Source organism: Narcine bancroftii, chromosome 5 (genome assembly GCF_036971445.1).
Source record: "Narcine bancroftii isolate sNarBan1 chromosome 5, sNarBan1.hap1, whole genome shotgun sequence".
NCBI classification, from domain to species: Eukaryota; Metazoa; Chordata; class Chondrichthyes; order Torpediniformes; family Narcinidae; genus Narcine; species Narcine bancroftii.
In genome coordinates, this window is record NC_091473.1 from 225,529,111 (window position 1) to 225,543,403 (window position 14,293).

Sequence of the window (14,293 nt, forward strand, 5' to 3'; positions counted from 1 at the left end):
CCTCATCTTCCGGCAGCTCATTCTAAATACTCAGGTATATTTTTGTGCCTTGACAAGCCCGTTTCTGATTTGGATAGAAGAGTAAACACTGCGGGTGGGGGAAACAAACAAGAAAAATATCTGCAGATGCTGGCGTCTTGTGGAGTCCACAAAGATGTTGAAGAAACTCAGCAGGTCACGCTGCATCCACAGGGAATATTCATTCTCTTGATGGAGTACTCCGGCCCAAAACATCAATTGTCTTTATGGATGCTCCATGACCTGCTGAGTTTCTCCAGCACCTTTGTGTACTGCATTAACACCGCAGAGGCTGGAATCTTGAGCAAGTAATGAGCTGATGGGCCAGGCAGCATCCATGGGCTGGTTTCAGCTTTGGACCCTAACCATTAACTGACCGTTACTGCTTATGGATGCTGTCTTGAATCTTCAATTTACCTGTGACCAACTGGAAACAGAAAGCTCGAGCCTAGACCCATGAACACAAGTTGTAGACACGAGCACATAGATGCCCAGCCTCAACAGTGGAAGGGGGTGCACTAATCCCAAAGTATTGTGTGTTGAGGGCAGTTTTGGCCTCCTCATTTTTTTTAGGAAAAGGGTGTGCTGGCATTAGAGAGGGTTTAGAGGAGGATCAGAAAGATGATTCCAGGATTGAAAGGTTTATCATACAAGGAACGTTTGACAGCTCTTGGACTGTACTCATTGGAATTTAGGAGAATAATAGGGAATCTCACTGAAACATGGACAGAGTAGCTTTAGAAAGGTTGTTTCCCATGGTGGAAGAGCGTAGGACAAAAGGGCACAACCTCAGGATTGAAGGGCATACACTTAGAACAGAGATAATCTTTAACCGGTGGATGGTGAATTTGTTGCCACAGGGTAGTTGTGGAGGCCAAGTCAATGGTGCATTCAAGGCAGAGATCTATAGATTCTTGATTAGCCAGGGTAATAGGGAAAAGGCCGGAGAATGGGGCTGAGTGAGAGAATGGATCAGCTCATGAATGGTGAGACAGACTCAATGGGCTGAATAACCTATTTCTGCTCCTATGACTTATGGACTAAGCTATGCACTGACTGCTTTTGGCACCTCCTGCTGACCTTATCAGCCACCTCAGTACATGGAGAACTGGAACGAAAAGCACATCAAGTTCAAGGATGGCTGAGTGGCAGGGAGGGAACCAACTCCCTAACAGAAGACTTGGATTCTCAAGTCGGGCCTAAGGTTGCCACCTCTGGGATCCAGTTTTGATATTTCTTCTCCTCTCTTCCTGCCTCTAAACTTTCAGTTCCAGACTCCCACCATTGATCCAGCACAACTACGCTCTCTCCGTGCATTCCTGATTACAACATTTGGAACGGATTCTTCCTGAACAAATTAAGTGCTTCTTCCAGTCAAACAGTGTATCCTCCAACCCTGCTATTTTCTGCATGAACGAATGGAAAAAAAAACCCACCAGAAACACTTCTCTCACTTGCTTCTTTATATTTCCTCCTCTCTTTACCATTTCAGGGAAAAACTTGGAGAACTCAAAAACATTGGTATTGGGTTTAGGGTGAAAGTTGAGATGTTTAAAGGGAAAATTGGTGGGGGGGTGGGGGGAACATCTTCCCACGGAGAAGTGGTGAGAGTGTGGAACCAACTCTCAGATGAAGTGGTGAATGTGGGCTCACTTTTGACATTTAAGAAAAATATGGATGGGTGCATGGGTGAGAGGGATATGGAGGCAGGGCCGATGCTACCATTAGGCCAACTAGGCAGCCGCTGCAGACCTCAGCGGGGGCACTGTTGACGAGAGATTCCAACCACTCTGGCACCTTGGCGCCATGAATAATAGTGGTTCTGACTAGCGCGCTACAAGGACTCACATTAGTCTGGTGAGGCAGAGGGAGGGAGTGGTACGGCGCATGTTGAACGTGACATCAGGTATTACACCCACTGCTCAGCCTGGTCAGCATCTACCCCCCACCTCCCCATGCTCAGCTCAGCCTTGGGCACAAAATAGACTGGCACCGGTTCTGCATGGAGGGCTGTGGTCCAGGTGCAAGTCAATAGAACTGGGCAGAATAACAATTTGGCACAGACTAAATAGGGTGAAGGGCCTGTTTCTGTGCTGCAATGTAACACAAGGACAGAACAAATAGGAGCAGCAGTCGTCCTTCCTGCACTTCCAGCCTGCTCCTCCATTTGGTCTCAGCGCCATTGCAACCCACCAGCCTCCCCCACCAACCCCCTCCAAACACATCCTAAGGAAATGCAGAAAACACTCAGCAGATCAGGCAGGTGAAGAAAAAAAACAAAGTCCATGTGTGAGGTCAAACACCCTTTGTCAGCATTTCCATCATGTTACTTCTGCTTTGATCTGTGCAGTTCCTCACCCCCTCCCGCACCATTTTCCACCATGTTCCCCGATTAACTTCATGTCCAATGACCTATCTCTCGTGTTGAATTAGACCTTGAGTGCCTCCAAGAAAGTGATTTCCGAAAAATTTCACCAGCTTCAACACGAAGATATAGCTCCACATCTCAGTATTCAACACCCTCCCCCTCATTCGAAATTTGCTCCCCCTTCGTCTTAGATTCCTCAGTCATGGGAAATAGCCAGTTCGCATTGAGCCATTTTTAACTTTGCTCTAATAGAAGGCACTACCGGGGAGGGGGTGGGGTGCTGGTTGCGTCTGGGACAATAGGGACATTCAATAGTGGCATAGTGGTTAGTGTGACACTGTTACAGAGCTGGTGTCTGGGATTGGGGTCCGAATCTGCACTGTCTGTGAGGGGTTTATACGTTCTCCCCTTGTCTGTTTCCTCCGGGTGCTCCGGTTTCCTCCCACCCTTCAAAAAACGTACCGAGGGTTGGGTGTGACTGGTTGGCCTGGGTCCGTGGTATGCATCTAAAAAATTTAAATTCATGAGAGGCACGTAGATGTAAGCAAAATGGAGGGTTCAGAATTCTGAGCAAGTGAAGGGTTAGATTGATCTTGGAGCCGGGATTTATATGGGTTAGGGCAACATTTATGAGCCAAATAGCTTGTACTGTGCTGTGCTGAACTGTTCCGTCTATGAATGCATTTGGATGATTTAGTGCAGAAAGAGTTAATGACTACAACTAGATCACCCTCCTCATTTCACTGATAAAGCCTAGTCAGAGTGCTTAATGGGTTAAGGCTGTTTATTTCTGTTTAGGCTGCAGTAGGAAGCACTCTCAATCTGTAATTCCTGATAATTACTTCTGTGGGCCAACCCACTACTGTCACTAGATTGAATGTGTCCAACTGGCTTCATGCCAGCAAGCCACCTTGGGGCCCCAGCCACAGACACAACAGACAATCAGTTCAGATAGTTCCTTTCTCACTAAATATCAGCTCCAAAGGAGCCACCTTTGCTACGGAGACTGGGGGAGAGCAGAGGCGATAGGAGAGAGGCTCTTAATGAGCAAGGAAGCTGCTGTTTATGGTAATAGCTGCAGCCGAGGAGTCTCACTGCTGCAACAAGGATACCTGGCAGTAGTCAGTGTGGAACAGTTGGAAGCACCTGCAGTCGCGCAGAGAAGGAACCCCTTGCCGAGACAGAACGAGGTGATCCCTCCTTGCCTGTCTGTCTGGCTGGAGAGTCTGACATTGTGAAGGCAGCTCTTCTGGGGCTCCCAACACACCAGTAAGTACTGAGGGCCTATCTGTATAAAGTCCGTTCCGGGTAAAGAGCATTGCACTGATTTACAAGGTCTTGGACTGAATGGGATTTCCAATTTAGCATCCTGAAAAAAGTGCAAGTATATCTCACAGCCAAAAATATTGCCAATATTTAGATGGCTTAAAAATGCTTAGAATTTAATTTTCTTACACTTTATGAGGTTGAAAGGGAATTGCTGTTCCAAGTACAAGCCAGTATGATGTCGCAGGCTGGTATGTGAATGCAATGGAACGTGGTGGGACATAACCTGCAGCTCATGTCTGTTGATTGGGAGCAATACACAAACGCTGGGTACCTTTTACTTCCTGTGGATGCCGCTTGACCTGCTGAGTTTTTCCAAAACCCCCCCTTCCCTTCATTTCTCCTATTAGAGAGCTTGCCTTCTTAACCCTTGGCCCTCTCCCCCATCACCTCACCTTCTTTCTCCTCTACCCTCCCACCTGTATCCACCTATTTCCCACTTTCACTTCCTTCCTCCTCCCCTCTCAACCTTATCCTAATTCCTGGCTCAGGCCCGAAACATTGGTTCCCCTTAACTTCTGATTGGATGCGTGACCTGCTCAGTTTCTCCAGTGTGTTTGTGTTATTGTACTCGAGCCCAGCATCTGGAGATTTCCTTGTTGAAGGGGGGAAGCACTGAGAAGCACTGAATCGCATGAGAAATGGGAGGAGACATTCTAACGGCTGCTGTGTGGTTAACGAGGAGAGGGGCCGAATCCCATTCTGCATCATTGGGAAAGGGAGGCGAAGAATGGAGAAGATACCAACGGGCTGGCACAAGAGGGGACTACCAGTGTAGTTTAAGATTAGGGTGACTAAGTGGCAGATCCAGCAGGACCTTATTTTTGTGCCTTTCACAAATGATTGAAGGTAAAGCCAAAGGAAAGAACTCAGTTTCTCTGCTTCTCTATTCGTAAGGTAGTGCCTTTCCCGGTGTAAGCAGACTCTTAAGTGGACTCTTGTTGGTAAAAGAAGATGCCCTTACACTGTTTTAACTGTACTTTCCTTTATACCCTGCACTTTTGTCTTCATAACAGTCAACCTTGCTTTCTTTGAGCTACTGTAACATTAAGCTCTGCGCCTGCTGTACTTAAGTATGAGCTGACTTGCCTGGATAGCATGCAAAACCAAACATTTCATTGTATCTCAGCGACAATATGCACTTCAATCCAGTTCAGGATGCGAGCTCACAGGATGCCTCTGTTGTGTGTGCATTTACTTCCAACGATCTTTCACTCTTTCTTTTCAATTAATTTTCTGGGATCAGTACATTGGTTGCAAGGCTTGAATATATTACCTGTCTCAAAAGTAGTTGGTAATGGGCAATCTTCTTGAATTATTTAGACCAGGCGGCGCGGTCAGCATAGCAGTTCAATGCAATGCTATTACAATGCCAATGGCCCAGGTTCGAATCTATCTGGTGCTGTCTGGAAGGAGCACTTACATTTTCCACGTGCCTATATGGGTTTCTTCGGGTGCTCTATTTTCCTCTGGCCTTTCAAAAATGAACAGGGTTTGTAGGTTAATTGATATATGGAGGTTGGGGGTGGGGGGGGGGGGTGGCTCATGGCCTGCTGTACATCTGAATTTAAAAAAAAATTGAAATCCTACTGCAGTGTTGCTTGGTAGAAAGTCCCAGGATTTAGACATAGCCATGATGAAGAAAAGGTGATATATTTCTTAGGCAGTGATATAGTTTTGGAGAATTTGCCAACTTTTATTGAGAGAAATGACCAAATAGCACTAAACTGATCAGGGTAGTTGGCGAGCCTGTCGTCCTCAGTCAGGGCAGTAAATACAGGAGCAGGGACGTCATGTGTTACAACTGTACAAGACATTGGTGAGACCAGACTTGGAGGGAGTATTGTACTCACTTCTGGTCACCAGGCCGTCGTAAAGATATCAAGTTGGGAAAGATTCTCGAGAATGTTATCAGGGCTGATGGACGTGTCTCAAAGAGAGCTGGATAGGCTGGAGCTTCCCTCCCTGAAGCAGAGGGGCAGAGACGAGGTAAATAGTCATGGGCATTTGCCTAGGGTAGGGGAATCAGTAATTGGAGACAGATGTGATGATGTAATGGGGTGGGTGGTGGGGCTATTATACTGACTGCTTGCTATTGGCTTTGACTGCAGAGAAACTCCACCCTACTGGTATAACAGATGGAGACGTTTTTCCTACTGGCCAGTTAGAGGTGGTTTTAGTCTGTTAATTAAAACGCTGTATTAGTAGAATACTTGACTGGTCCATGTCTATGGCATATCAACATATATTTGAGGTGAGGGGGAAAGTTTGAAAAGGGTCATGGCGGACACATTTTTCAGACCAAGGGCGGTGAGTGTATAGAGGCAGCAACAATTGTAACATTAAAAGACATTTAGAAACGGTTTGGAAGAATATGGGCTGGACACAGGCAAATAGAACATTACAACAATTCAGGCCCTTCAGCCTATGATGTTGTGCTAACCTATGTAAACCTACACCACAGCAATGTAAATTTTCCCACCTTGCTTGAGGCTGCCGGTTGCTTGAATTCCAGATAACAGGGATTTTACTGTACCTTTGTGTGACCTCGCATGTATGTACTTGGTGTGTGAGCTTATAATATTTAACTTGATATTACTAATATCAAGTAATATTTTACTTGAGTCACTTAATTTCCCCATGGGTGTTTTTTTGGAAGGATTAGATTATTGAGGAATAGATTTACACGTGTCAGCATAGCATCGTGGGCCAAAAGACCAGTACTGTGCTGCAATGTTCAATGTTCTATTGAAGAACCAATTCAACCCATTAAATCTATGTTGGCTCTCAGGAGCAAATCCCATCAATACTATTCCCCTTGCTGTTGCCCTGTAACTAATTCTCTCTGTCAGCCATCAACCCATGATGAAGGTAATTTGCATTGGCCAGTTGTCCCATTAACCTGTACATCTTTGGGACTTGGGGAGGAAACCAAACCCTAAAAGGAAAACCCACGAGGTCACAGGTTGAAGATGGAAACTCCACTTTAAAGAGACCCAAGGACATGATTGGATCACCCAGGAAATAAGGCAGGTGAACAAGTTTCTGCTGTGTCTCTGTGACGCACCCCTCTCCCCTCACCCCGCCTACTGCTGTGTCTCAGTGGCACACCCCTCACCCCACCTACTGCTGTATCTCTGTGGCCCACCCCTCTCCCTTCACCCCCACCTACTGCTGTGGCTCAGTGGCCCACCCCTCTCCCCTCACCCCACCTACTGCTGTGACTCTGTGGCCCACCCCTCTCCCCTCACCCCCACCTACTGCTGTGGCTCAGTGGCCAACCCCTCTCCCCTCACCCCACCTACTGCTGTGTCTCTGTGGCCCACCCCTCTCCCCTCACCCCACCTACTGCTGTGTCTCTGTGGCCCACCCCTCTCCCCTCACCCCACCTACTGCTGTGTCTCAGTGGCACACCCCTCACCCCACCTACTGCTGTATCTCTGTGGCCCACCCCTCTCCCTTCACCCCCACCTACTGCTGTGGCTTAGTGGCCCACCCCTCTCCCCTCACCCCACCTACTGCTGTGTCTCTGTGGCCCACCCCTCTCCCTTCACCCCACCTACTGCTGTGTCTCTGTGATGCACCCCTCTCCCCTCACCCCCACCTACTGCTGTGGCTCAGTGGCCCACCCCTCTCCCCTCACCCCACCTACTGCTGTGTCTCTGTGGCTCACCCCACCCCTCTACCCTCACCCCACCTACTGCTGTGTCTCTGTGGTCCACCCCTCTCCCCACCTACTGCTGTGTCTCAGTGACACACCCCTCTCCCCTCACCGCACCTACTGCTGTATCTCTGTGGCCCACCCCTCTCCCTTCACCCCACCTACTGCTGTGTCTCTGTGACGCACCCCTCTCCCCTCACCCCGCCTACTGCTGTGTCTCAGTGGCACACCCCTCACCCCACCTACTGCTGTATCTCTGTGGCCCACCCCTCTCCCTTCACCCCACCTACTGCTGTGTCTCTGTGACGCACCCCTCTCCCCTCACCCCCACCTACTGCTGTGTCTCAGTGGCCCACCCCTCTCCCCTCACCCCACCTACTGCTGTGTCTCTGTGGCCCACCCCTCTACCCTCACCCCACCTACTGCTGTGTCTCTGTGGTCCACCCCTCTCCCCACCTACTGCTGTGTCTCTGTGGCCCACCCCTCTACCCTCACCCCACCTACTGCTGTGTCTCCGTGGTCCACCCCTCTCCCCACCTACTGCTGTGTCTCAGTGACACACCCCTCTCCTCCTTTGCAGTTGTGGTGCTCTAGGGCTTTGTGTAGAGCCTGTGAGATGGCATCCACTGTAGACCTGTTGCTACAATAGGAGAATTGGAATGGATCCATGTCACTGCACAGACAGGAGCAGATATGCTTCAAAATACTCCACCAGCCTTTCAAAATACTCCATCACTGTTGATGTGAGTGCCACTGGTCGATAATCATTAAGGTAGGTTACCATCCTCTTCTTGGGCCCCGAGTCGATTGATGCCTGTTTGCAACAGGTGAGTACTATGCCCTGCTAGAGTGAGATTTTGAAGATAACTATGAATGCATTGGTAAGTTGGGCAGTACATATTTTTAATATTCGGTTGAGTACTCTGTCCAGACCCGATGCTTTTCTCGGATTCACTCTTCTGAAGGCAGCCCGCACATCATCCTTGGATATGGGCAGAAGAGGATAATCAGGGGACTTTGGGGTGTGCAGTGGTTGTTCTTTCTTCTTCTTGAGGCATCGAGTTCGTTAGGGATTGAAGCTTTGCCATCTTTTATTACATGGGATTTTGCTTTGTCATTTAGCTGTCGGGTATCCCTGGTGGTTTCCATTTTTGTCCGGAAACTCCACCTCACCCGGGAGATGGCTTTCTGCAGGTCATACCTGCTCCTTCTGCAGTGATCTGGAATATTTTATCTTTTGGATATTTTATCCTCCATTTTGCATGATTATCTACAACTGTCTTTCATATAATAATAATTATAAAACTAAAAATCCACCGGTCGTTCGGCTCAATGTGCTGTCACCATTGATGGATTGTTAGAAAGTATCAACAACAGCCAAATTGGACACATGGTAACAATTTTCACTTTCTGCATCAGTAGATGAGTCGCGTAACAGTGTAAATGTAATTCCTGGTTGATGCTCTTTTTGCTGATTTTCACATGTCATACCCTCTAGATTTTAAAATTACCATCCTTGGTTCCGATCATTATAACTTGTATGAAGCAAACTGGATGACAATGAGGGGGAGACTCGTCGAAACATTCTGAACATTGAAAGGGCCAGTCAGAGTGGATGTGGAGAAGACGTTTCCAGCAATGGGAGAGTTTGGGACCTGAGAGCACAGCCTGAGGATAAAAGGAAATACCTTTAGAACAGTAGCGCCTTTCAGGTGGCCAGAATACCCGACTGTAAAGCCATCTATTCTATGCTAATGCGGCTGTTGGGTGGCCACCTGAAAGTGGAGAATCCGCCTCCGAGCAGCACTTACCTAACCCTCTTCGGGTAGGTATATTCTCCGGCTCAGAGCATCCCCCGTTGCACCTGAACACAGCAGTGACTACAGAAACCTGGGGCCTACGAATGGTGCACATATGTGCAAGACATTTCAACGCAATTAGGAAAACAGTCAAGAAATTATTAACTCTCTACAATGTAATATGAGTTACCTGTGTTAGTGATGGCCATCCATTCATTACCACACTAACAGAAGTACTCTGATATATGCAATACAGATGCTTGCAATTCATTAGCACCTGTCACAATTTTCCCATCTGCGGCGCCAGCCAGCGCTTCAAACAGAGTTTGTATTTTCTTCTTTTTTAAAAAGTCTCTTTCGCCATCCTTTGCTTTCTACACATGTATTCATGGATGCTTTCTTAAAGTGGTCTCCCTGTTGGGTGCATGCCAAGGGTTGAGATCAGTGAAGTGTTTCTCTCTGGGTACAGAAGTGAGTTTCCTAAATATGTTCACAGGACACAGACAGTCCACAGGAGTCAGCGTTTGCTCGGCCATGGCCCTCCTTCATCCGGCACCTTCAGGTGACAGAAAGGCGTCTTCTCCGCAGCCACCTGAACGTCCCAGCTGCACTCCCCCAGCCGTGTCTGCCGGCACATCATCTGCTTCCGAGCTCCTGAAAGCGGCAAGTGATTCTTCAGTCAGAGGACTGGGAATGTGTGGAATTTGTCTGGAGGCCAAGTCATTGGGGATATTGAAAGCAGAGGTAGATAGGGTACTTGATTAGTAACGGTGTCACAGGTTATGGGGAGAAGGCGGGAGAATGAACTTGGAAGGAAAAATACATCAGCCATGATTTGGATGGCAGAGTAGGCACAATGGGCTGAATGGCCTAATTTTGTTCCTTTGACAAGGTCCCGCATTGGAGGTTGGTTAAGAAGGTTCATTCTCTCGGTATTTGGGATGAAGTAGTAAATTGAATTAGATATCGGCTTATTGGAGGCCTGTGACTAGTATTGGGTACAGAAGTTGGAATGTTATGGTGAAGTTGTACAAGACCTTAGCGAGCTTGTATTGGAGTATCATATGCAGTTTTGATTACCTAACGACAGGAATGATATCAATAAGACTGAAACGGTGCAGAGAAAATTTACAAGGAAGTCACTTGGGATCGAGGAACAGAGTTACAGGTTAAACAGATTAGAACTTTATTCAACGTTCCTTTCATTGTCATGTGATAATATATAAAAAATGTAACATACATGATATACTTTAATGTTTGTCTGCCGTAAATCAAACAAAAAGTTGCCATGAGCATCGCCTGTCACCCCTAACAAATGGAGAGAGTCCCTTCATGGACCCTGAGTGCTATGGATTTGCCGCCTGCGTTCCTGAAACTTCTGCAGCCTCACAGACCCCTATTCAATCCATTAGAAACCCAAGCTCCAACACAATCAGAAGCTTTGTGCATCCAAGGCCCCTGGGGAGACCTTCATGCCCTCTGCACCCACCTGAATCCGGGCTCTGATACCTGGTTCCCATTAGCTAGTGCCCAGCAGCTGTGCGTGTCCCCCGACTGTAAGTTGCCTGCAGCCCGAGTGGGTCCCTCAGCTGCTGAGCCCCTCACTTGGTCTGCAGCCCTGGTCACTGCCCTGTAGAGTAATTCCCCTGTGCTTCTCTTTTTCAATGTGGGGGGGGGGCTCTCCCTGTTTCTAAAACCGTGCGCCCAGTCCGCTGCTCCGCCATCTTGAACCTAGACCTTGGGTAGCAGGAATTTACTGATAAAAATTGTTGGCTCCTTTAACAGTCTGCTTAATACCTGCATGGAGCCGTCGGCATTAGGACCTGACGGTTGAACCCTTCAGGGCAGCCCTGTGTCTCCGCTCCCTGCTCGGTCCACACCAGCAGCACCTCCTGCAGTGCGGTCATTTTTTTGTATATTCCCTGGAGCGTCGGAAATGAGGGGAGATTCGATAGAGGTATACAAAATTATGAGGGGATAGAGACAAGCAGGCTTTTTCCACTGAGGTTAGGTGAGACAAGAACTGGAGGATAAGAGTGAAAGGGGAAATGTTTAAAGGGAATATGAGGGAGCATTTCTTCACACAGAGACCAGCAGCTGAAATGATGAATGTGGGCTCCATTTAGACACTTAGAAAAATTTGGAGAAGTACATGGATGGGAGGTGGATGGAGGTCCATGGTCCAGGTTCAGACCTTTGGAACGAGCCAGAATAATAGTTCACCACAGACTACATGGGCTGAAGGGCCTGTTTCTATGCTGTAGTGTTCTATGGTTCTAAGTCTTATGGTCTAAATGCCACACCATTTCTACTTTGGAATGTCTGTACTAAACACGGAACAATTATGCTTACTTTAATCTCCCGTTGTAAATTGAATTCTTGTGGCCCTTGTTAATCCCTATGTTTATTTTTCCTGCAAAATTAAAAGCTGACAGTTTCCTTTTAATGAACATTGCCAATCATTTGCATGGTCTTAAGGGCATTCCAATTATTTTCCATTTTAACTAAATTGGTTTGGCTGTCTGGATTGACTAACATCGTAATGAAGGGAAGGAAATCCTGGGTACACACAGCAGATTAGACAGAATCTATGGAAGGATCTGTTATTTGTGCTGCATTCGTCTACGATTCAATGATGCAGAGCAATTTCTGCTTTTATTTCCAGATATGAAGCAGAGGCCAGAATTTTTCTGATCTGCTATCATTCTCCTTTTGTGGTAGAGCTCCTTTCTGAGTGGTGTCCCAGTGATTTCCCCCACCCATTTGTGGGAGGAGAGAGAGACAGCAGGGGTGGATGACTGGGGCACCGATATACGGCATGGAAACAGGCTCTTTTTGATCCCCAACCAAATGACATTGATATCGACATGCGATTTCCATGATCCACCCACCCATCCCACCCCCGTTTCTTCCCTTCCCCTATCCCTATATCTCCTGACCTCCAGCTCTGTCTTGCTCTTTCCCTTTCCCTCTGTCACCTTTCTTCCAACTCTGCATTCACGGAGCCACCCACCTCCCCTCCCCAGATCACCTCTCCTCTCCTCCCATCCCTGTCCAATTATCGCCTTTTGCCAGTGGGCCTGTGCTCCTCCACCTGCCCTTTCTTCCCTTCTCCCCCAGCCTTCTTTATTCAGGGACCCGTCCGATTTTTGCTCAGACCTTTCGGAAACATTGGTAATGTAACTTTAGCTCCTATAAATGCTACGGCACCTGCTGAGTTCCTCCAATTTTTCTGGTCCCTAGTAGGCACTGATTATCAACCACCTGCTTGGACCAATCCAACATTAATCCCATTTGTTTTCCCCATATTCCCACCGCACAGTTTCAACCACTCACAGTCACACGAGGGGCAATTAACCTACAAATCCTTGGCACGAGGGTCTGGTTATACATCTTCAGAGTAGGTTGAGAGCAACAGGGATTATATATTTTATACATATCTTTTATATCTCCAGACTTGCTGAGTTCTTCCAGCATTATTGCATCTTGTGCTATAAAAAAAGAGAGTAAAAAGGGAAGTGTGTAGACTGTGGTTGTAGTAAAAACAGTTGTGCCATAAATGGTTTAACGTTCAAACAAATATGACCCTTTGGATGTTAATAGACTTTGCACTATTTTCCTTTGGGTGTACAGTATATTAATGTGTGAGTATGTGCCCGCGTGTATATGTGTATGTAAATATGTGTGTGTGTGTGTAAATGTATGTTTCTGTGTATATATGTATGTATGTGTGTGTGTATATGTGTGTGTAAATGTATGTGTGTGTGTAAATGTGTGTGTATATGTGTGTGCGTAAATGTATGTGTGTGTATATGTCTGTGTGTAAATGTATGTGTGTGTATATGTGTGCAATAATGTATGTGTGTGTATATGTGTGTGTGTAAATGTATGTGTGTGTATATGTGTGCGTAAATGTATGTGTGTGTATATGTGTGTGTAAATGTATGTGTGTGTATGTGTGTGTAAATGTATGTGTGTATGTGTGTGTAAATGTATGTGTGTGTATTTGTGTGCGTAAATGTATGTGTGTGTATATGTGTGTGTGTAAATGTATGTGTGTGTATATGTGTGCGTAAATGTATGTGTGTGTATGTGTGTGTGTATATGTGTGTGCGTAAATGTATGTGTGTGTGAGAATATATATATGCTGCCTCTTCAGGCAAAGGCTAGGAGAAGGCAACTCTGACTTCAAATCCCCAGGCTCGGCTCGCCCAGCCGTCAGTACCTGGAAAGGGCCCCAGCTATGGGAAAATACCGCATGTCTGGCAGCAGGGGCTGGCAGCTGCGACAGAGCACGGGAAACAGTTTCCCTAGTGGTCTGCAGCAGCAAACTCGGTGGGTGAAGGATCTGTAAGGACAACGGCCAGTGAGCACGGTCTTGAAACGGACCTCTGCAGGGCTCTCTGGCTGTCATGCCTGGCACTCTACCAGGCTCAGTGGTGTGGGACCCAGAGGGAGGCGTTTGTCCTGGGCAAGCCCTCGCCTCCAAGTCCTTGCCCCGGCACATGGTGTCTAAAGCTGAAAAGCTACAAGGCACCGTGTTCATCTTCGCTGGTGAAGGGATGGGCCATGGATGGATGGATGGATATGTATAATGAATTAAGTCTATTTTGGGGGAACAAAAAACAAAGAATTGCTGGAGGAACTCAGCAGGTCAAACATAGGTAGAAATTGCTGTCTGACCTGCTGAGTTGTTTCAGAAAATCTTTGTTTTTTTTCCCCAAAATAGACTTAATTCCGCTCAAAACTCCAGCATCTGCAGCTTTTGTCTTTCTCTTTGGACCCTCTTCTGCTCACCATCACTGTCACACCACTACATATCTCCGCATATTCTCCCCGTGACCTGCTGAGTTTCTCCAGCACATTTGTGGATTTCACTCAACCCGAGCATCTGCAGATGGCCCCGTTTAAAGCCACAGAACTGAGCAACCTTCAGCTGCTCTGGCGCAGCCAACTTTGCAAAGCTGCCTCCTGCTGCGCCCAGGCAGCACCAGCTCTACCGGCACCATCAATCAAATGGGGAATCCAAACCTTTCCTCTCTCACAAGCCACAATCTGACCCCTGTTAATCACTGAGCAGCTTTGACTCTCAGTCCAGAAACACACCTGGATTTAAATTTA

The 14,293-nt window shown here is 47.2% G+C and overlaps 1 protein-coding gene across 1 annotated transcript in view; it reads left to right on the forward strand.

Moving 5' to 3' along the window:
- The first annotated feature begins 3,462 nt into the window (after window positions 1–3,462).
- Window positions 3,463–14,293, forward strand: part of LOC138764971 (ras association domain-containing protein 8-like) — a 51,993-nt gene continuing 41,162 nt past the window's right edge. The window contains exon 1 of the mRNA XM_069941499.1: window positions 3,463–3,655. The gene's annotated coding sequence lies outside the window, so the exon portion shown is untranslated. The remainder of the gene's footprint in view (window positions 3,656–14,293) is intronic.